Here is a 25,112-nt window from a genome sequence, read left to right as displayed (position 1 = left end):
GCTTAGATTAAATGACTTCTTGTATTCTCCTTGCTTTAAACAATTTTAGGTTGGATTGACATCTTTACTACTACATCGACACTGTTGTGCTTGCAGCAGAGTGGTAGAGAAATTAAACTTTATCTACATCAAATTTTGGCGCCGTTGCCATCCTAAGACTAGATTTAAACATTGAGATTTGGTTGTCGTTTACGACTAAGTTTTTTTTATTTTATTACTCTCTCTCTCTCTCTACTCTTTTCTCTATGTCAAAGACAGATGAATGCACTTATGCAGTAGAGGATCTATCGATATAACTCCACAAATCTAGGACATCAGAGCTTACCAAAGTGCAATAGCAAGAGAACGACGAGAGCAGGAAAGACTTGCACAACTAGAAAGACAGAGGTTGGACATGGAAGGAGAACAACATCCACCTCAAGAACAAGTCGCTGCTCAGGGCATTCATGCCCAACCCTAGACCCGTCCACCAGCCGCGAAATCCGCAAGCCATAGGTGCTCATGACGAGCCAACCATTCACAACAACCAGATGGGCATTCGCGCACCTCCGGGGGGCGAACAACAACTTCGAGTTCAAGTCAAACTTGATCAACATGGTACAATCCAACAAGTACAATGGACTGCCACTGGAGGACCCTCTAGACCATCTTCACACATTTGATAGACTATGTGGGACAGTAAGGATCAACAGAATTTCTGAAGATGCCTTCAAACTCAAACTCTTTCCATTCTCACTTGGCGACAGAGCACACTTATGGGAGAAGACATACCTTCAAGTTCGGTCGAAACATAGGACGAATGCAAAAAAAGTATTCTTAACCAAGTTCTTTTCCACCTCAAGAACTGCACGGCTCCGAAATGAAATTGTTGGGTTCACACAGAGGGGACTTGAAAGTTTCTGAGAGGCATGGGAGCGCTTCGAAGGTTACACAATGCAATGCCCTCACCATGGTTTCACAAAGGAAAGTCTACTCAATACATTCTACAGGGGACTTCTCCCAAAGTTTCGATCAAGGCTTGATACAGCTGGTAATGGTCATTTCCTGGGACGCGAAGAACGAGATGGAATGCAGCTAATTGAGAACTTGGCCCTAACAGACTCCACCTACAGCGATGACCATGATCGCTAAGACAGAGGTACTGTGACTCAAGATGAGCAAGCTATAAGAGAGTTAAAAGTGTTAAGAGGAGAGATGGACCAACTCCTTCAGCTTCAAAAGAAACAAGTTCACTATGTTGGTGAATATGATCAACAGCTGGTCCACAATGAGCCTCATGAAGAATTTGTGCATAGTGTCCAAGAAGAAGTTAACTATGTAGGAGGAAAAGGGAACTGCAATCCAAACTTCACCTACAGAAATCAGAATACCCAGATCCCTAAAGGACAAAACACACTGCAAGGCAACTTTAGGAACAAGCCGTAGTACATTCGTCAAGGCAACTACCAGCAGAAGCCTTTTTACAACAATCAGCAATAAACCTTCCAGCAGAAAGACTCGCGAGAGGAAGCTGTCGAGCAGATGAAGGACTGTCGATCGATGAAACAACATTGGTGTCGGTCGACAGTGATGCCAGAATATGGGCTGAGCATATTTTATGACCGACTGAAGCCCAGAAGCAACCACAAATTACCATAATACCCTAGTGTTGGGGTCAAAATCGGTCACGACGGAATCAATGTCTGAAAGTCCGTAAAAATCGGCATGACATTTTTACGAAAAATAAATCTTCGGAAAAGATTTATTCTTAAGAAGAGCCCTGCGGAAGAAACACGAGACATCAGAGAAAAGCCCTAAAAAGGTCGCACGGTCGCTACGTAGCGACCAAGCTCGAGCCAAGCTCGGTCGCCACGTAGCGACCGAGCACACGTCCTGCTCGGTCGCTACGTAGCGACCGAGCTCGAGCTAAGCTCGGTCGATACGTAGCGACCGAGCACACGTCCCGCTCGGTGGCTACGTAGCGACCGAGCGTCCGTCTGGCTCAGTCGCTACGTAGCAAACGAGCGTACATTCCGTTCGGTCGCTACGTAGCGACCGAGCTCTTCCGAAACGTCGATACGACACGAATCCATGCATTCTCGTCTACCCTTCGATGCTGTCTCCCGAAGACCATAGCGAACCCATTTCATGTTTTCCGCCATTCGAAGTCATCAATCAAACTTTACGATAAAAACCGCAGAAAGTTTGTTTTTATCGAAAGAAGTCGTAATAAACGCTTTAAGTCGAAAGACGGCCCAAAGGGACCTAAGGCATGACTCAAAGCCCACCTTACAATTTCTTAACCAGCAGCCCGTAAACTGTGGGACGGTTTACGCTTGGTTCGTAAGGAAAGATAAATGTCAAGTTTCCGCAGATAAATACGAAATTTTGAAGATAATTACGAAGATCGGGAAAAATGGAATATCTCCAATTTTATGCTATGACGGCTTAAGGGCAGAAGGGGAAAAGCGTAAACCGACCTAGGAGCGAGTATATAAGGAGTCCTAGGCGAGAGGCATGGGGGACAACTTTTTAGACTGAGAACTCTCGGCACTTAGAAACTCTGAGGCATTATTCTCGACATGCTCTGTTTCCATGACTGGCACCCGATTACCAGATGAACGTGCACAAGCAGTTCGATCTCTTGGTTCACTCTTGAACTACGTTAGGCTTGATCCTCGAAAGGGGTACGTAGGCAGCCGTTCATAAGGTTCAGTCCGAAATCAATCAAAAACCTTTTCTGTATTTTCTTCGTCTTTTGTTATCGAGCTGCGAGTCAACTAGGTTTGAGCTTTTAGGCCGCTAGAACTAGGTAAATCGCTGACAGCCTTTGCGGCCAAAGCTTTTATGATCTCTTGTTATGATCGCAACGCTCTCACGCCGACTCGAAATAAGATCTACTGTTTTCTCTAAACTCGTTTGTTATCTTTTCATGATTTCCGCATATATTTGGTCACTTGCCGTTGGCTCTCGCAGAGATCCGGGACCTCTGGAAAATTAGGGTTTTCCTAGTTTCCTAATTTAAACGTAAAACGACAGTGCGAATTTCGGTTCTCACTGTTTGTCTCTAGAAGGAGGGGAGGTACGGATTACTCTAACTCATAGCCGCAAAACGCTTTATCAAAACAATGTCTGGAAATACGAAAAAGAAAATTACAGTTCGCAACAATGCTGGTAAGAAAACTCCAGCCGCCACTTCGCCTATGGCCAACGCCTATGCAAGCGCCACAGTTCTTGAGAAAATCAAAAACCTTGCTGCGACAATTCGCCAGAGGAAGTGAAATGAAACGAGCTCGCGATTTCTCTTTTTAAACATAAAGGGAAACGATAAATCTTATCAAACCCCGTAAGTTTGGCTCATTACCGAACAAAAGAAATCTCAATGCGTAAGGGTTTTACCAAAACACGTTTTCCGAAAACATTTCGGAAGGGTAAAACTTGTTCTCCCAAAAACCGCAGAAAACCCCTAGGTTAATCGCGGAAAAAGGAAGCGCAACAAATCAATTACACAGCTCGGTCGCTACGTAGCGACCGAGCAAGCACATGGCTCGGTTGCTACGTAGCGACCAAGCTCAAGCCAAGCTCGGTCGCTACGTAGCGACTGAGCACGCACACAACTCGGTCGCGACGTAGCGTTCAAACCAAGCTCGGTCGCTACGTAGCGACCGAGCGTCCGTCTCGCTCGGTCGCTACGTATCGCTCGGTCGCTACGTAGCGACCGAGTGTCCGTCTAGCTCGGTCGCTACGTAGCGACCGAGATCTTTCGAAACGTCGATACGACACGAATCCATGCATTCTCCTCTACCCTTCGATGCTGTCTTCCGAAGACCGTAGCGAACCCATTTCATGTTTTCCGCCATTCGAAGTCTTTACGATAAAAACCGCGGAAAGTTTGTTTTTATCGAAAGAAGTCATAATAAACGCTTCAAGTCAAAAGACGGCCCAAAGGGACCTAAGGCATGACTCGAAGCCCACCTTACGATTTCGTAATCAGCAGCCCGTAAACCGTGGGACGGTTTACGCTTGGTTCGCAAGGAACAATAAATGTCAAGTTTCCGCAGATAAATACGAAATTTTGAAGATAATTACGAAGATCGGGAAAAATGGAATATCTCCAATTTTAGGCTATGACGGCTTAAGGGCAGAATGGGAAAATCGTAAACCGACCTAGGAGCGAGTATATAAGGAGTCCTAGGCGAGAGGCATGGGGGACAACTTTTTAGACTGAGAACTCTCGGCACTTAGAAACTCTGAGGCATTATTCTCGACATGCTCTGTTTCCATGATTGGCACCCGATTACCAGACGAACGTGCACAAGCAGTTCGATCTCTTGGTTCACTCTTGAACTACGTTCGGCTTGATCCTCGAAAGGGGTACGTAGGCAGCCTTTCATAAGGTTCTGTCCGAAATCAATCAAAAACATTTTCTGTATTTTCTTCGTCTTTTATTATCGAGCTGCGAGTCAACTAGGTTTGAGCTTTTAGGCCGCTAGTGCGAATTTCGGTTCCCACACCTTGGACGACCTAAAACCCTATTTATGTGTTTTTTAAGCCATTGTTGACGGCTAAGCTTTATTTTATTCATATTTCTAAGTTAGGAGAGAAGAGAGGAACTCCTTGAGAGTCCTCTTGGAACTCCATTGGTTTTATAATATCTATTGCAGTTTTATATCTATTCTTTTTATGATTTTTGTGACAAACTTCATGTCTGAATAGATCCAGCTATTAGGTTTAGGGTTCAGATAGGATGAGGGATTAGCCCCAACTATAGATTGTTAAGTTGTGTTATTCATCTTTAGGATTGTCATTAATGCATGTTTCTAGATTAGCTACCTAGAACTTGCCCTAGGATTGTTAGATATAAGCGTTAGCTTTCATCTCATCCTGAAACCATTCTAATTGAGCTAAGATTTGCTAGAGTAAGGCGAGAGCTGATCTAGTGAGCTTAGTGAGCATAATTCAACCCGTGCGTAAATCTTGACTTAATGCTCGTTGATCGATATTCCTATAGAATAATCGATCGACAGCAAGACACTTGTATCGATCGATATTCCTCTAGAATCATCAATCGACACTAAAGTCGTGTCAATAGAAAAACCTAGAAAGCGAGAGCCTAATGGTTTGTTTATAAGTGTTGAGCTCTAAAATATCATGCATGCAACTTGTTAGGCATCTGTAGAATTATAATCCTGATTACCTGAATAGAAACCCTAGATCTAGCAACCATCTTCCATCAAACCCCAAATCAATCAATCGAGCAATTAACTTGCTCACAAAACTTGCAACTTTACATTTAATCATTAAATCAACCTAGCTTAATCAAACTTATTTAGATTTATTTGGTTCCCTAGCTCCCTATGAATTCGATCCCTAAGTACTACAACTCTACCTCTTATTTGAGAGAGTATAAATCACTCCTTAGGATAATTTGAGTGATATCAAATTTGGCGCCGTTGCCGGAGAGCTTTGATCGCCATTAGTTCTTATCTAGTTAGATTTAGTCTAGGTTTTACTACTGTTCAAAAAACTGAAATTTTTTTTTGTGTGTTTCAGGTACATCCATATGAGTACCAGAAGCAACAAGGAGATAGGGCTCTAACTAGTAGACCCGACGTCGATCGACACTGTTCATCAACCGTCGATCGACACTGCTCATCAACCGTCGATTGACACTGTTCATCCACCATCGACAGACACTGTTCATCTGCAGAATGAAGTGTCTGAATACCACATGCTCTGCAAGATCTTCCCCTATTCTATCTCTGGGGATGCATTCAGCTGGTTCAGTCAACTAGAGCTAGGATCTCTAACCAGCTGGGAGGACATTGAAAGAGCCTTCCTTTACCAATTTCTTGATGATGCTGAAGCAACTCGAGAAAAAGAGAAGAATGATAAGTGGGACATGCTTGTTGAACGTTGGCAGTTAAAGAGGGAAGATCAGATTCTGAGACAGTTGCTCGACTACATTATGGTAGAGGGTAATAAACAACACAGATCTGAAGAGCTTAGCAGAGCAGAAGAAGATGAGACTAGTTATCCAACCCAACATCATTCGACACCAGCACCTCAACGTCTACCGACGGCAGGACTTCCACGTCTACCGACGGCAGGACTTCAACGTCTACCGACGGCATGACCTCAACGTCGACCGACGATACGACCTCAACATCGACCAACGGTAGGACCTCAATGTCGACCGACGACAGGACCTCAACGTCTACCAACGTTACAACCTAAACGTCGATCGACAGTATGACCTCAACGTCTACCAATGGTACAACCTCAACGTCGATCGACGATGTAGAAAAAGAGATCACCATGGAAGATTTCTTGGAGCTGGAGGAATGGCTTGAAGATTTGGATTAGAATTTGAAGAAGAAGCTTGATGACGATCAGCATACTTCGATAGGAGATCTGCAAACTTCAAAGACTAGCATCGATCAACACCAACCTGATGAGATCGATCGACAGCATCCACCCGACATCGATCGATACCCACCCTATATCATCGATCGACACTCCGCAGATAGCATCGATCTACACCCACACTCCATCATCGATCGACACCCACCCGAGATCGTCGATCGATACCCATCATTGGAAGAACTACCAAGATACATAGTTGAGCTGGAACCGATTGAGGAAAGGATGTACATGTCTAAGGCCTCACACCTTGTTGTCCCTAAACATCAAAGACCACCTATCGGAACAGAAGAAGCTGCTGGGTTTCACAAAATAGTGAAGAGGATACATTATCCTGTGAAGATTGTGGTTCCATGCGCTGTATTTCAAGCTAAAACTCATATTCCACCTGATAGAAGTATGCAGTTCAGTTCTTACAATGAGGTATTGGATGATCATCAGCACGTAGAAGCTTCTCAGATAGAGTTGCGATTTAGAGATAAAGTCGATAAGGGCCCAGCAGAAGCAGCATCGATCGACACCGACCGGATAGCATCGACCGACACCACATATGCAATATCGAACGACATCAACAAGCCGGCATCGATCGACGCTACCTCTTCTCCATCGATCGACACTGGACGCGTATCAGAGCAGAAGAAGTTCGATGTGTGTGGAAATCTTAGGGATGGAGAAACCACCGCGCGATCTGACAAGTCTGGAGGAAAGAATAGGAGGAATTGGAAGAAGAGGAAAAGGATCATGGGTGATCCTCAGTTTTCATTGATTCCTCGCTTCTCAGATGGTGTCAAGAAATCCAGAGTGTGGACCAGGTGCTTCTCACAGCCATTTGCAAAGCTTCGAGCACTACTTATTGCTGAGATGATAGACAAAGGAGAAGAGTCTATGGAGGAGGCTTTCACACAAGAATGATAAAGCTTCAAAGAGCAGACATTGAGACTTGTTTTGGAGCATGTTCTCATCCTCATCCGGACTAAATCAAATCTTCAAAGTCAAGTTAAATGACTATAACAAAGCGCTAAGTGGGAGGTAACCCACTATTAGGTAATTTCATTCCGCTTATGTTATATTGTTACTGATTTTTGTTTTTATTTTTATGCAGGTCAAAAAAAAAAGTGAACAGTAACAACGGCACTGTAACAAGAAAATCGAGCAACACTGTAGCAAGAAAATCGAGCAACACTGTAGCAAGAAAATTGAGCGACGCTGTAGCAAGAACATCGACCGACACTGTAGCAGAAAATCGAGAGTTACTGTAGATGTGATACTGTAGCTGGGTTACTGTACAGTCAGTGTTCATCGAAAAATAATTGAATTGGTTTTATTAGTTATCTATTACTAACTTTTAGTGTTTTATTTATGTTAGGTAAAAAGAAAAGATCCGAGGAAGACGAGTTTGCACGAGGATTGACGATGGCTGCGCAGCATCGATCGACAAAGCATCACTAGCATCGATCGATCGCCACTTAACTGTGTCAATCGATCGCCACTTAAATGTGTCAATCGATCGCCACTTAACTGGGTCGATCGATCGCCACTTAACTGCGTCGATCGATCGCCACTTAAATGTGTCGATCGATCGCCACTTAACTGTGTCGATCGATCGCCACTTAACTGTGTCAATCGACAGAGCTTCAAGAGTATAGATCGCCACTTAACTGTGTTGATCGATACTCACATCAATAACAGGTATACTCGCGAAACCTTGTTAAATATTGTCCTTATGATTTATTTTCCCACCAATCTTACACTGTATAAAACTGGAGATAGTGTTTTTTAAGTCTGGGGGAGGTTCTATTGATATTGTATTTTATGATGAGTTCAAAAAAAAAAAAAATCCGAGTAGACGTTTCCTTAGCACATCGACCGATGAGACCAGCTCGATATCGATCGACAGCACTTCAGATCCAACAATCGATTGTCTCTTCTTTGTGTAGAATGATTGCTCTAGCCATCGACCGATGAGACCATGTCGACATCAATTGACAGCACTTCATCAACAACGATCGACTGTCACTTCATTGTGTCGATCGACACTTTCGTACTTATAATTATTTCTCACCATAACTCCGACTAGATTTACACTGGGGACAATGTAATTTAAGTCTGGGGGGATGTTTTCTGATATTAGTGTGTTCATGAGTCTTATCAAAATGTTTTCAAAAGAGTTTTATTGAGTCAAGAAGGGGATAATGAACTTATTAGATTTTTGCTTGTTATCTAACCACTCTTTAGCACCATTCTAGAGAACTGATTGCAGATAGTACTAAAGATACTAAAGTGGATCAATCTATCAACTATTCACACTTGCTGAGATTGTTTGAAGAAACCAAAGCTGGCCTCTCAGGGGTCCTGTAAGCCTTTAGTTTCTCATCTTTGGGTAGTCCAAAGAACAAACTCGATATATCAAGAGTTTTCTCGGCCATGCCCGACTTGAAGCCATGATTGATCACTAAAAAGGTACCGTGAGTCATGCACGCTTCTCTTACAGACTTAGCTGCACGCTGTGTCTCGGCCTCGTCCCCATTCAGGAATCCACTCATGTCGATGATTGGAAGGTTGAGGTCTCCTTCTGAAGGGGTCAAATCGTTTTCCGGCCAGAAGAATTCTGGGGGAATATTTGGTTGGCTTTGTAGTAGAGAGAAATTAACGTCGGAAGAGTTCATTACTCTTGATATTATTGGTGTTTCAATTTGGCAAAAAAAAAATATATATATATATTATTGGTGTTCCGATGAGTCCTTCATCTCATATTTTGAAAAGATTTAAATAGAACTGTGCATTAAGTTGATAGGGACGAAGAAGGTAACAAAAATCATAGTTTACAATAGATACATATATGTACAAATTTTATTTTTATAGTTATCTTGATGTATATGTGTACTAATATTTTTATCCTAATTGTGTTTCCTATGATTTGCAAATATATTGCTATAGTTAGTGAAATCCCGTAAAATAGCATCTACAAAAAAATTAAATACAATCACATAAAGAAGCTTCAAATACAAAAAAAAAAATCCTTTTATATCTTATATATTAAAACAGAATATAACATTTAATCTCTAATATTATCATATAAATTTTGGGCCTATCAGAATTTTTTATTGGGCTATCAATAATTGGATTTAAACAATAGATGATCCATTGGATTTATAAATAGTATAAATTAAATAGATATAATTTAATGTTGTAATATTATACCTCCATATGTTAATTATTTAAATATTTGTCGATGTTAAATTTTAAAATTATGAAGATTTTTTTTTTAAATAACAGAAATCATATTATCTAACAATGATTAATCTTTACTACCTTAAACCAATGAAGCAAATTTTAAACTATATAGTTTATTTTAAAATTTAAACAAAAACTAAATTTTTAATTATTTACTCGATAATATAAATCTGTGAAGTAAAAAGTTTAATTTTTTAAAAACTTTCTAAATTTGTGAAATGTTACAATATTTTTGAATATTACAATAAAAAAATATTTTACTAATCTTTATATATATAGTTACGATTTTAATAATAAAATAATAATCCGAAAATATATATATATAAGAAGATACAAATACATGTGAAAGTTTGGAACTACTTATTCAATGAAAAAAATATACCGTAAACTTATTATGTTTTAGAAATTGATGGACACATATATATTATATTATAAACCAATTTAGAATTGAAAACAAAATGTTTATATAAAAATAAATGAAAACAAAAATCAGCACGGTTGCGCAGATCGAGATCTAGTTATTCTTTAAAAAAGAGGAAATATCTCTAAGTTTATGTTTCTTGTCACGTTTCAATTAAATAATCATCACCTTCTTCTACACGTACAAAGATCATTAATTACTTCTATAAAATAAATGTTATATTAATTATAATATATACTAGATTTCGATCCGCGCTTTTGAAGCGCGGATATTTTTTTGTTGATCCTTTTGATAAAATTTTCTTGAATTTAATTTTTATTAAATAAATAATTTTTAAGTTGTTTTATCATAATGTTTGAGTTTGAAGCAGAATTTTTATATCCAACCCTGACTCATGGTCGCATCGGTAGACTCGACGACCCATAATATAATCCAGTTTGCATTTATAAAAAATATGATAAACCTAATAACTATCCAAAAATCTGCTATTAACCCGTAATACTATACCGATTGATCTCATATAAACTCAGAAAAATGATTAAATTTTTGATGAAATTTTTCATATATTTAGGAAACTAAAATTGAATAAATTTGAGATTTCTTAGCTTTTGATTAAAATTTTATTATATCATTCAAAAAAATGTTAACAGAAAAAACAAATTTTATTGATATAACAGTATTAGTTTATTTTTGTTACAAATAACTTAGTATAAGTTTATGTTTTCATTTTTAGGTTTAAAAGTTAATTTTATAATATTTTTTGTTATTTATTTGTTATGTTAATTTTTAGGTAAAATTTTAATTTGGTTATACAAAATATTCAAAGAATTGTTTTTTATGATGGATGGAAATTAAAATTAATGATATTCAAATATGTATATGATATATGGTTTAGGGTATAGTATTTTAGTTTATATTAGAAAAAAATAGTTATATTGAATATATGCATAATATTTGAATGATTTATTTTGAATATTGATACATTGTTTTTTGAAAAATAATTAGATGTTATTTTGTTTGTTAATCAACACCCTTTTATTTCTTTTAGTTCTGAATGATTTTGAATTGTAGAAAAAACATAGATAAGTTATTAATTAGTATAAAAATCTTAGTGCATTTTTAGAATGTTTACTTAGCGTACGTTTAGAATATTATTCTTGGGTTCACCCCCTAGGGTGAACCTCTTCACCAACCAATAGGATTTCATTATTTCAAATTCGATATCTTCTAAAGCAGGAATCAAAATATTGTCAAATTATATTATCTTTTTAAAATTAAAATGTAAAAATAAATAAATAAAAAATAGTAGTAATTACAAAAAGAAATATTTTTAACGTCGTCAGCAAAGCATTAAACCCTGAATCCTAATCCCTAAATCTTAAATCCGAAACCCTAAACCCTAAACCCTAAACCCTAAACCCTTGGGTAAACCATAAACTCTAGGATAAATCTTAAAGTTTAAATCAAAATCACTAAACACTAAAACACTCAAGGGTTTAGGGTTTAGGATTTAGGGTTTAGGGTTTAGAGTTTTAGGGTTTAGTGTTTTTATTTAGAGTTTAGGATTTATCCAAGGGTTTAGAGTTTACCCAAGGGTTTAGGATTTACCCAAAGGTTTAGGATTTAGGGTTTAGTGTTTTGCTGACGACGTTAAAAAAAAAAAAATTTAATTTTTTTTTTCTGTAACTACTATTTTTTAACTTTTTTATTTTAAAAACATAATATAACTTGCTAATATTTTATTTTCTTTTTTGAAAGATATCAAATTTGAAATAATGAAATCCTATTGGTTGGTGAACCTAGAGATTCACCCTAGAGGGTGAACCCAAGAATAACTCATAAATATTTATTCTATGTGATTTGATTCAAAATTCGAAATGAATGAATATTAAAATAACCGTTCTTGTATTTGGTAAGATACCATACTGACTTATTATTGTGGGGCAGAGTATAATTAATTTGGTTGATTTTATTGTTAGCTTAAATGTAGTTAAATCCCCAAAACCAAAAGAATATTATGCTATTAATGGATGTTTTATTCTCTGTTAATATTATTGATACTATATAAAAGAAGACATGTTAAGTTTCTAACAAATAGGTCCAACAACCTTTTGTAAGTAGATTTTTTATGACTCTTTCTATTTTAATAGTATTGACTAGATTTTGATCCGCGCAACCGCGCAGATGTTTGTTTTCACTTTTGTATACATAAATTATTGTTTTTAAACATTAGTGGTATATATTTTTAACGTTAATCATATACTTAAATGTTTATATAACTATTTCAAATACAATAATTTTATAATTTACATGTTATAATTAATTAATTGTTTAAAACCATCTGTATTTTCACTTCTTATTATAAATTAATATATTTATGAGAAAACATATTTGAAAATTATTTTGTATTTAATTTATGCTAAATTCTGACCCGTGTTTCAAAGATGTATTTCTTTTTACTAATATTTTTTATGCTTATTCATTTTAGATAATATATTATTGTATATACAAAAGTCTAAGATATGTTAATTTTTAGACATGTATTATATGGTTTGCTAATTTTAAACCGTTCTATCATCATATTATATTTTTAAAATAAATAATTTATATTTATGAAAATAAAATTTATAAATTTATCAATTGAATATACTTTTATCATATTTATTTAAGTATAATAATTGTATTTTAACATGATCATGACTATAAGGTAGATAAAATAGGATTTAATTTATTTATTTATTATTTTATAGGTACATTAAATTATTTTTAAAATATTTTTACACAGATTTATTAGAACTTTTAAAATATAATATATAAATATATATCATATTTAAAATGAAAATATATTATGATTAAAGTAGTTACAAAGATTTTATATTATAAGCTTTAAAGAAATACATGTTAATTTTTATACATGTATTATATAATTTGCTAATGTTAACTTATCTTACCAACGTATTAGATTTTATTTTTGAACATAAATATTTTATACTTACGAAAATAAAATTTATAAATTTAATACAATTTTAATATATTTAGCTCAATATAATAATTTTCTTTTAATATGATTGATTATGATTATATAAGATATAAAATATTACAGATTTTTTTATTTTTTATTTTATAAACGATTACTGAATTTATTAATCTATAATAATATTTCAAACGAATTTTGAAATTAGTGAAAATATTTAAATATAATTTCGAAAATGAAGATCTTTTAAAAATCTGTTAAAACAGATTTGTTAGAATTTTAGAATAAATATATTTATATTTAAAATGAAAAGATATCAAAAGATATTATGATTAAAGTATTTTAAAGATTCTATGTATTATTAGTCTTAATAAAATACATTTAATAAGATTTCTAAGTGATGTTCCAAATTAAAAAAATCACACATGAAAGAAGTCATGACTTCTATTTTAATATATAAGATGTGTCTATCAATTTTTAAAACATAATAAGTTTACGGTATATTTTTTTCATTGAATAGATTGTTTCAAAGTTTCACATGTATTTGTATCTTCTTCTATATATATATTTTCGGATTATTATTTCATTATTAAAATAGTAACTATATATATAAAGATTAGTAAAATATTGTTTTATTGTCGTATTCAAAAATATTGTAACATTTCACAAATTTAGAAAGTTTTTAAAATATTAAACTTTCCGCTTCATAGATTTATATTATCGAGTAAATAATTAAACAATTAGTTTTTGTTTAATTTTTAAAATAAACTATATAGTTGAAAATTTATTTTCATTGGTTTTCATTTGTTTAAGGTAGTAAAGATTAATCATTGTTAGATAATATATTTTTTGTTATTTAAAAAAAAAATTATAATTTTAAAAGTTGACGACGACAAATATTTAAATATTTAGCATATAGAGGTATAGTATTACAACATTAAATTATATCTATTTAATGTATACTATCTATAAATCTAATGGATCATCTATTGTTTAAATCTAATTATTGTTAACCCAATAAACATTTCTGGTAGGTCCAAAATTTAAATGATAATATTAGATATTAAATGTAACATGACTTTCTATGAATATGTCCATTAGATCCATTTTTAAAAAAAAATCACGCATGAATCAAGGTTGTGACTTCTGTTTTAATATATAAGATATATAAGATGTGAAAAAAACACAAATTGCAAATGTAACATCTAACAATTCGTTAAAATACTTGGAAAAATAGAAAATTCTTTCAGAAATTACAGATAATATCAAATTCGGAGATTAATGACAAAATAAACTAAAATACAAACATAAAACAATATATGGCATTCTTTTGCCTTTGTTTTTGTTTCTGGGACGTCTGGCACCCTTATCTCTGCCAAGATAAGAATGAAAGTAGCTTAATATAGGCATATATAAAGAAAAAAAAACAATTCACCACATATAGTTAATTAACAATATTTTCTCATTAAGCTTAATGAGATAAGTTACGATATTTTATCATTTTTATTTTAAATACAACCGAATTATATGATAATTTTCTTGAAATACTAATACAAACTAGGATTAGACATGCGTTTTGATGAATTTACATGAAAATTATTTAAGAAATATCGTATGGGAAAATAAAATTTATATTCTTGATCGAATTAATATTTTTGGTCTTTAAACAATTTTTTTTTAAAAAACATTTGTTAATTATATAATTTGTTTACAGATAAGCTGATCTCATTTTTAAAAATATTGTAAGTCAAAAAATCAATTATCCCTCAAAACCCTAACGTTTAGGCCGAAGAATCTCAGACCTACTATTTGATTACAATGAAATTATGTCAGCTTGATTTTATATCATGATTTAACAATTTAAAAGTTAATTATGGCTATGAGAAGTTTTCGTTCACGTGTCAATCCTATCTATCTTCAATATTTTTCTCATTTTTGTGTCGCTTTTTTCATTTTAGTTATTGCTCTATTTTAATATTGATTTTTGAGTTTATTCTCATTTCGTTCTTTTATTTTGGCCTGAGATTTAGAAAATGTTTAAGATTTAAAATTAATAAAGAGATACATATTTTGGTTAAAATCCGCACCTTGTGCACACAAGTATAAAAATTTTATATTTATTACTTATTTTATGTTTTTCTGCATATTATGAAATAATAAAATAATAATTTTATATTAAATAACTAAGAAATTAGTTACTATCATGTAATCAATTGGCGTGCGCATATAAATCAAACGGTCTCTCTTGTTTATTCGCAATCATTTTAGGGTAAATAAATCAAAATAATCAATCTTATATATCGTATATGATATATAATTAAATTCAAATGATATTAACATAGATAAATAGTATACGTAACAAATTTTTACACCAACGATTTTTTTTAATGTGGAATGTTTAGTGGTTTCAATAATTTATAATTATTTAAAAAAAAAATTAAGATTTCAAAATTAAAATATTAACTTTTCAATATATGTTCAACGCATATATCAAAATATAAGTGTAGTTTAATTTAAACGATATGAAATATATATATAAATATATATATATTTATATATATAACATAAATACCTATTAAAATAAAATTATTTATTCATATGTTTTTATAATCATTGTATCTTATTATAGAAAAAAATTTAAACCTTGATCACAAAAGTGTATGTGAGACTTTTAACATCTTTAGTAATTTATACAAAAAAAAATCTAAATTTTTATTATATGAGTAATGTAATTGTGTAATTTATTTTAATAATAAATAATTAAACAAACATAATAGAAAGTATACAGATTGTTACAAATCTTTATTATTTAAAATCATTAATTTCTATATATATTTTGATCTAATTTTGTAGGTTTTATCTAAGGAAAGAATATATAAAAATTTCAATCTGATAGATGAATGGTCCATAATAGACATGCTATATAATATAACATTCCCTATCAATTTAATTTTGGACTACAAAAATTCTCAATTGATTTTCAAATCACCATGTAAGTAAAATTTGCGTTTCAATTATATGACAACTCAGCATGACACTTTTATAATTAGTACAAACTATTGGTTATAATTTTTTTAATGTTTCTCTTTTAATATATTAATAGGGGATTAGACTAAAACTTGCAGCTTTTGGTTGTACCACTGTTATCACTTATCTCCGTGTCATAACAAGAGTTAAAATCCCATAGTGTACTTGAGTTGACAAAAAAAAATCCCAAAGTGTACTAGTACAAAGATGTATAGATTGATATAAAATGAGTATTATCTTATAAGTCGTGGCTTTTCCCAAAATGTTCATGAATTAAAACAAGCTTAGGAGAAAGACTAAGGTATAATGAACTGCTTAAAATAATCCCTAAGTTGAGTTAGAGACAACAAAAGATATGGATTTCAATTTTCGAATAACCGAACGAATGATCAAATATGAATTGAACATGTAGACATCATATTATCAATTGAGAACATTTGTTAATTATATTTAATTTGATTTCGGGCCAAAATTATGTGACGTGTATTGATGAATAAAATGTGCTGTTGATGATTAGGATTGGATTCCTGATTTGGCTAGTGACATGTTATTCTCGATCAAATCTTTTTATAAAAAATTGCTCTTTCAAAGTATTATTTCGATTTATGTACTAACCAAATTGGTTTAGAATTATATACACAATGAAGCAAAAAAAATGGTAACTAATATAACATAATTTATCTAGATTTTTTAAATAAACTTGGAAACTACGAGTCTATGTGGACAATTAAGAGCTAGATCTTGACCCGTGCGTCCGCACGGGTATTTACTTTTGTAAACGTTTAAAATTAAATACATACATTCTTGGACTAATTAAATTAGAAAAGACTAATTAATTAAATATAACTGAGTTATTTTTATTATTCTAAAAATTTAAACGATTTTCATTAATTTAATTTTCAATAAACCAATAAATTAATCTGATAACTTAATCTATTTTATAGTTTTTTTATGGATTGCAAAATTGAATTTTTTATTTTGATTTAAATTAAATGAAGGATTGCATATCTTCTAAATTTATTAGGTAGCTAAATATTAGGCAATTTCGTAACAATTTTTATGGAAATTGCTATTTATAAGGTCAATGGCAATGAATAGTAATTATTGAGGAAAACTTAGGGTTAAGATTTATTTGTACTTCAGTTTTAATAGTTTAGATACGTTTATATAGTAAAATTACCAATTATCCTATTTAAAATTTGCTATTACATATTATTACATATTGTTGTAAATTTACTGTGTTCGACACTTTTATAATGACATAATGTTTTATATTGTTAAACGTAATGCACTGTGTCACATGACTGTTTGTTAATGAATACCACAATCCATTTTTGAAACATTTAGAGGAAAAATAAACTATTAATTTGAAGTTATCAAATAGATGAACATCCTCAAAACTTAAAATTTAATGGTTTGCATACAAAGGTTTAATTTATTTCGGCTAGCCATATATTGTGTTACTCACTACTTTTTATAGATTAGATTTTGGATTTTCGTTGTGTTAGTTAGATGAAAGAGTATATGCAATAGATAACATATTTACAGATTTTGAAGACTTAATTTACATATTATCGATAAATTAGAAGATTTATTTGAGAAAGGGTTAATTTTTTTCATTTTTAAATGTAACTGTAATTTTACTTTTTCTTATAAATACATAATTTATATCATTTTATCTATACTTTTGTACACAATTTTCGTTTCAAATTTAGTATTTTTCAAATTTTATATATAATGAAAATGAATTAGTTAATAATATTTCATATAAAAGTTTTGCTTTTACATTAGTAAAACATCAATTAAATGACTATTTTATAAAATCTGACATAGTTTCTATTTGAACTTTAGTTTGGTTAGTTTTGTTAATAATCCATACATTTATGCTAAACATATTTGAGTCAACAAAATAATAATTTATATCATTTTAAATAAACTTGGAAACTAACGTATATAGTAAAATTACCAATTATCCTATTTAAAATTTGCTATTACATATTATGTAAATTTACAACATTGTTGTAAATTTACTGTGTTCGACACTTTTATTATGACATAATGTTTTATATTGTTAAACGTAATGCACTGTGTCACATGACTGTTTGTTAATGAATAACACAATCCATTTTTGAAACATTTAGAGGAAAAATAAACTATTAATTTGAAGTTATCAAATAGATGAACATCTTCAAAACTTAAAATTTAATGGTTTGCATACAAAGGTTTAATTTATTTCGTCTAGCCATATATTGTGTTACTCACTACTTTTTATAGATTAGATTTTGGATTTTCGTTGTGTTAGTTAGATGAAAGAGTATATGCAATAGATAATATATTTACAGATTTTGAAGACTTAATTTACATATTATTGATAAATTAGAAGATTTATTTGAGAAAGGGTTAATTTTTTTCATTTTTAAATGTAACTGTAATTTTACTTTTTCTTATAAATACATAATTTATATTATTTTATCTATACTTTTGTACACAATTTTCGTTCCAAATTTAGTATTTTTCAAATTTTATATATAATGAAAATGAATTAGTTAATAATATTTCATATAAAAGTTTTGCTTTTACATTAGTAAAACATCAATTAAATGACTATTTTATAAAAACTGACATAGTTTCTATTTGAACTTTAGTTTGGTTAGTTTTGTTAATAATCCATACATTTATGCTAAACATATTTGAGTCAACAAAATAATAATTCGACAGAGCAAACAAAAAACTTAACTAAGGACTGACTGGTTGAAATGCAACGGTTGTGGATATGGTATGCGGAGCTGGGAAGCTTCGGTGTCAAGCACTTTTAATCGATTTGTAGGATTGGTCCAACATTTAAAATTTATGTATTTATGAAATATTTATAACTGATTAATTATGAGATGTGATAGTGATTTAATAATTAACTAGGTGTTTGCCCGTGATTTTACGGATGATAATATTATACGAAAGTACATATTATGTTTATAATGTTATAATTTTTGAATAATAATTAAAAATATTAAAATTTTAGCATTTAATAGTTTGATAATCAAAACTTTCAGCATTTGTTTTTCAAAGAGCTGTGAAATTTAAGATAGTTTAATAACATAAATATAAGTCGCTAAAAATATTTTTTCTTAAATGCAAGTATTATTACAATTGGTTCAAGTAATTGGTTGTAAATTGCCTTTTAGTTTATTTTAACACCTGAAAAACGAAAAATACTTTAGTCATAAAAAATGTATTTTGTGTAGTTCCAAGAAGATGGTTAGAGGCTTCTATAGCTCTGGCATTTTCGTTAATGATTTATTTCATTTATGTTACTTTCATTTGTATGATTGTATTCAATTTAATTTAAATTTAACAAAAAATATTTGTTTTATCTGTTTTTTAAAAAAGATTTGGCAAAAAAAGTTTCGGATATGACTAAAACTTAATTTTAATTTTATATATGAATTAGGTATTAAACAATATTTAAATCTAAGGTTCGCAGATAATTGATTGCAAAACTTATTTTTACTTTAGCACTGAAAAAAATAAATAAAAATCTAAAATATCAACTATTGAAATTGTAAGATTTCACCTATGAACGTATATGTAGCAAAAAATCACTTAAATAATTTATATTTTAATATATAAATAAATAGTGTGTTATAATTTAATATAATTTAAATGACTTATTTTTAAGAACAATAACAATAAGTCACTTAAATTACTTCTATTTTAATAGAAAAGATGATAAGTGTGACATAATTCTTTATGATTTATAAATTATTAGAAATATACGTTTATACAATTATAATTATATTTAGAAGCATATACAATTTGCATCTATAGAAGATGTCCTCAAGATTTATATAAATAGATTTGATCTAGGGTTCCGATGGGGTTTCAAGAGTGGGATCCGGGAAAAAGAGAGTCGGAATAGCGCATGAGATACCGAATCTTCATCAGGATTACGATATTAGCAAACAAGGGAAAGTTCACGATGATCTGATCTGAGGGGATCAATCAGGATTGATTGGGTTGCAAGAGAATATGAAAAAGACCGGAATTGATAGGGGCTGGAAGATATTACGATCTACGATCTAGACAGATACATGTGATCTTCGGTCTTCAAGTGGCGATGGCTTGGATAATAAAGGTATGATTTTTCTTCTATTCAATAAGAGTTTCGTTTGGATTTACTTGGCGTGTCGACAAAGGAATCAACGATTTGCAAGAAGTAGTGCATGGAAAGTTTGGATTAGGTTATTAATGTGGCTCAGGATCATAGCGATACTCGAAGATAACCAGATTGGAGAGAGAGAGAGAGAGGAGAAGGGTCCAGTTACGATGGATGTGGAGAAGAAACATGGGCCAAGAAAGGTTATGTTTAAGAACCAGACTGTTGCAGGTTGAACCATGAAGAAGAAACTGGTGCAAGGGTTCGTTTTACCTCACAAACGTACGTCTGTTGAAGCTGCTAAAGCAGGCATCAGAGCTCATCCAAACCATGATACTTTTATGGATCAGTCTGATAAGGAAGTCAAGCAACGGTGGCAGGTTGTGGTTTTTGGTTTTTTCTAATTTTCAAATTTTAATAAGCTCTATGAGTATGTTGTTTGCCTGTGTGTTGTTTGCTCTGTGTGTTTGTGGCTCTGTGTGTTTGTGGCTCAATAAGTTCTATGAGCATCTTTTCTCATTTATTCGTTATGGTTTATTGGTTTTGTGATGGCCATTGGTTTACTGCAAGTCTTGATATCATGATTATGCATTTGAATAAAACTGCTTTGTTTGGTTTTTACTTCAACGGTGTTATGGATACCTTGTATAGTTACCTTCAGTGGACTGAGCTTCAATGGCAGTTTACTCATAACACACTGGTTTTCAGGCTCTTTGGTTATACTGGTACCACAACAGATTCTGCATTTGTTCTCATTAAACCAAGTACAGTGCAAGATGGAATGGAAGGAAACCACCCGGATAAGTTGGGTTAAGGATGATCATTAGTGCTTACTAAGGATTTGGAATAAGGACACAAGTTTGAGCAGGACAAGTTGGTGTCTTGGCGCAAGCTTTCTCGCTTTGGGAAACATTTTATATGTTTCTTTTTTATATCACCTTTGGCACATTGTGTATGCCATATGGCGGAGAGAACAGGAGGCCTCCGTCCTTATTTATGAATGGATGTGGCCTTTTAATTGCAAAATAATTCGGAAAATGTTTCTTATGGTGAGAATGGTACTAAGGTTTTATTCAGCATCAATTTTGCTACTCATAGTAGCACAACAGCGACACACAATTTGTTTGGAGGCAAGTACACCGTCTGATTCGTTAGTCAGTTACTTTAGGATTAAACCATGCCACGGTATTTGTCCTTTTCTCTTAAAGATTCGTGTGTGTGAGAAGGAGATGGATACAAGAATAGTGATATTTCAGGTTTTGAGGTTTAATGGAATGGGATTAAATATATATCAGGGTATCATTAAACCCAAATTCTTTAGCTCAACGGAGCATATCCAGGAATTTTTTAAATGAGAGTACTAAGTTGGAACTGCAGGGGAGTGGAAAGCAACTGGACTATAAGTTACTTTAGGAAAATATAGCATCAACATAAACCAGATTTTTTACTTTTGTCTAGAAAGAAGCAAGATTTTGAGTTTGTGAACGGATTTCAAACTCACTTTGGGTACGACAATCTGGTTACGGTGGATCCTATTAGGAGGAGTGGCGGATTAGTTCTCTTCTATAATAATATGCATCAGGTTAAGGTTCTGTATTCGAGTAACCGGATGATAGATGTGGCGGCGGAGGCTCTTGGTAAAAAGATTTTTCTAACATTTGTTTATGGAGATCCGTTCCAAAAATTAAGAGAGCAAGTCTGGGAATGGTTAACACGTTATGGGTTATCCCGCTTAGATCCCTGGTTTATAATTGGGTATTTAAATGAGATCACTGAAAGCCATGAAAAAGAGGGAGGATCTCTAAGAAGCGCAGATTCTTTTGTTCCTTTCAATAACATGATTCGAAATAGTGGTTTATTAGAGTTTCCAGCTCGGGGTAATAAAATGTCATGGCAAGGCAGAAGAGGGAAAGGGAAAGGGGCAGTAATGATCAGATGTCGTCTAGACCGTGGCCTAGCAAATGAATATTGGCACACACTCTTTCCATGTTCTTACACGGAATACTTAAGGATGGTAGGGTCTGATCATCGCCCAATCATAGCTTACATCGAAGACAAAGTCCCTAAGAGAAGAGGATAATTTCGGTTTGATAAGAGATGGATTGGGAAGGAAGGTCTAATGGAATCGACTGCAATAGGATTGTCAGAATATAATAAAGGCTGTACGGAGGATACAAAAAATAGCAATTGCCGTCATGAAATTCCTAAATGGCAAAAGAACAACCCACCATATGGGAAGAAAAAATTAGTGATCTTCAAAAGGCGCTAGAAGAGGTTCAGACAGATAACAATAGGTCTCAGGAGGATATTTTAGAGGTCTCCAAAAAATTACAGGACGCATATAAGGATGAGAGGATTACTGGCATAAAAAAATAGGGATATGTGGTATTCATCAGGGGATCTCAATACTAAATTTTATCATGCTCTAACGAAACAACGACATATTCACAATAGAATTGTGGGACTCTATGATGCAAATGGAAATCGGATCACAAAGGATAAAGGTGTTGAACAAGTGGATATGGACTATTTCGAGGATATTTTCAATACTACTTCTCCATCCGATTTTGACGATTTCCTAGCGGATATAACGCCGGGTATTACTCCCTAGATGAACCAAAGGTTGCTAAGGGCAGCGACGGAAGAGGAAGTACGACATGCTTTATTTATGGGGATGATTGGTAAGGGCTATAACTTTATATTTTTTGCTGTAAAATTTAATCTAGAGATTTATCCGCTGTAGCTTTCATTGCTGTAGCTTTCTAAATCACTAATTTTTTGCTCTGAAAATAAAGCTCTCTACAGCCATATTTTGATTTTGCAGAGATTTTTTTGCCGTGAGTTTCTTGAGGAAAGAAAAGCTCGATTGGTTGACATATATAGTTCTAGACTAAATTTTGGATGTCCAGAGCATCTACAGCCACAACCAATCATCCCCTATGATGCACCCAGAAAAGGCTACAGGACCGGATGGAATGACTGTGCTTTTCTTCCAACATTCTTGGCACATAATTAAGAAAGATTTGGTTGAACTGGTAAATAATTTTATGGTCTCAGGGGAAATGAACTCATGGTTAAACATTACCAACATTTGAATGATTCCGAAGACGGAAAGACATACAAGGATGACATAACTACGACCAATCAGCCTATGTAATGTGGGATACAAATCATATCAAAAGTCTTATGTCAGAGATTGAAAATCTATCTTCCCATTCTTATATCAGAAACTCAACCGGCATTTGTGGCAGGAAGGTTAATTTCGGATAATATCCTTATAGCTCAGGAAATGTTCCATGGTTTAAGAACCAATAAAGCATGCCAAAGCAAGTACAGTAAAACCTCTATAAATTAATACTCTATAAATTAATAATCTCTATAAATTAAAAAATTTTGCTGGTCTCAATTTGGGATGGTTCAAAATTTGACACAAATCGATAAAATAATAAGATAATAATATTTTAGAAAATTCTGTGTAAATTTATTGTCCCATTAAAATTATAAATTAATAATTTATATGTATATATATTTTATATAAGTAAGAACCTATTATTATATTAATATTTTTATAATCACAATGAAATTATCTTTATATTTTCTTAACACTTAATATATTTTTTATGAGATTTAGTAATATTATATCTAAAACAACATTTAAGTTCTATGCAATATATATTATATACACCAAATAATATTATAAAATTATTATAAATTTCAAAAAATAACAATTAATGTCTATGCACTAAAATCAAATATTTTTCTTATCTTATAATAAATATATCTTAAAATAACGAAACTTTTATAAATTAATCTCTATAAATTAATAAAATTTCAAAGTCCCAACATTATTAATTTATAGAGGTTCTATATGGCAATCAAAACATATATGAGCAAAGCATATGATCGGGTGGAATGGGATTTTTTGCAGGCTCTCCTACGCAAAATGGGTTTTGATCTCCACTGGATCAAATTATTGATGGAGTGTATAACATCGGTTCAGTATCGGGTTCTACTAAATGGTCAACCACGAGGTCTCATAATTCGACATGGGGGTCCATTATCGCCTTATTTATTCATTATGTGCACTGAGGCTCTAATTGCAAACATCAAAAAGGCTGAACGAGAGAAACAATTAACTGGGATGAAGGGAGCCAGAGCTAGCCCATCAAGTTTTAACCTGCTTTTTGCAGACGATAGACTCTTCTTTTGTAAGGCACAAAAATAAGAATGTCAAACCATTCTCAGGATTTTGAAAGAATACGAGGTGGTATCGGGGCAATCAATAAATTTTCAAAAATCTTCGATTTAATTTGGACACAAGATTGAGGAAGCCAGCAGACAGGAACTACGGGATATCTTAGGCATACAAAATCTAGGAGGAATGAGATCTTACCTAGGTTTACCAGAGAATCTTGAGGTTAATGGCTGGACTTTTAAGTTTTTTTCTAGAGGAAAGGAAGGGATCATCAAATAAGTGGTTACAGCTTTACCAAATCATGTAATGTCTTGCTATCGATTACCTAAGGCAACTGTAAAGAAACTGACGAGCACGACAGCACAATGTTGGTGGAGCCCAGGGGGAAGTACAAAAGGTATGCACTGGAAATCATGTGACAAAGTTTGTGAAGATAAGGAAGACGGGGGTTTAGGTTTCAAGGATCTCACTGATTTTAACACGGCGATTCTAGGTAAACAGTTATGGTGTCTGATAGAGAAAACAAATTCCTTATTTGCTCGAGTCTTTAAAGGACGGTGTTTCAGGAATGCCTCACCTCTGGAACCGATTAGATCATACTCCCCCTCTCATGGCTGGCGGAGTATTGTATCGGCTAGATCTCTGGTTAGCAAAAGACTAATTAAACGGGTGGGATCAGGATCATCTATCTCTGTTTGGAATGATC

At 32.8% G+C, this 25,112-nt stretch overlaps 1 non-coding gene across 1 annotated transcript; it reads right to left on the bottom strand.

The window, feature by feature from the left end:
- Positions 1-849: 849 nt before the first annotated feature.
- On the bottom strand, positions 850-956 carry LOC125592107. The gene has a single exon (XR_007327957.1). It is a non-coding gene; the product is annotated as a small nucleolar RNA R71 (small nucleolar RNA).
- Positions 957-25,112: the final 24,156 nt, after the last annotated feature.

Source organism: Brassica napus, chromosome C8 (assembly GCF_020379485.1).
Source record: "Brassica napus cultivar Da-Ae chromosome C8, Da-Ae, whole genome shotgun sequence".
Classification (NCBI taxonomy): Eukaryota; Viridiplantae; Streptophyta; class Magnoliopsida; order Brassicales; family Brassicaceae; genus Brassica; species Brassica napus.
This window is presented reverse-complemented; position numbering and strand designations above follow the sequence as displayed.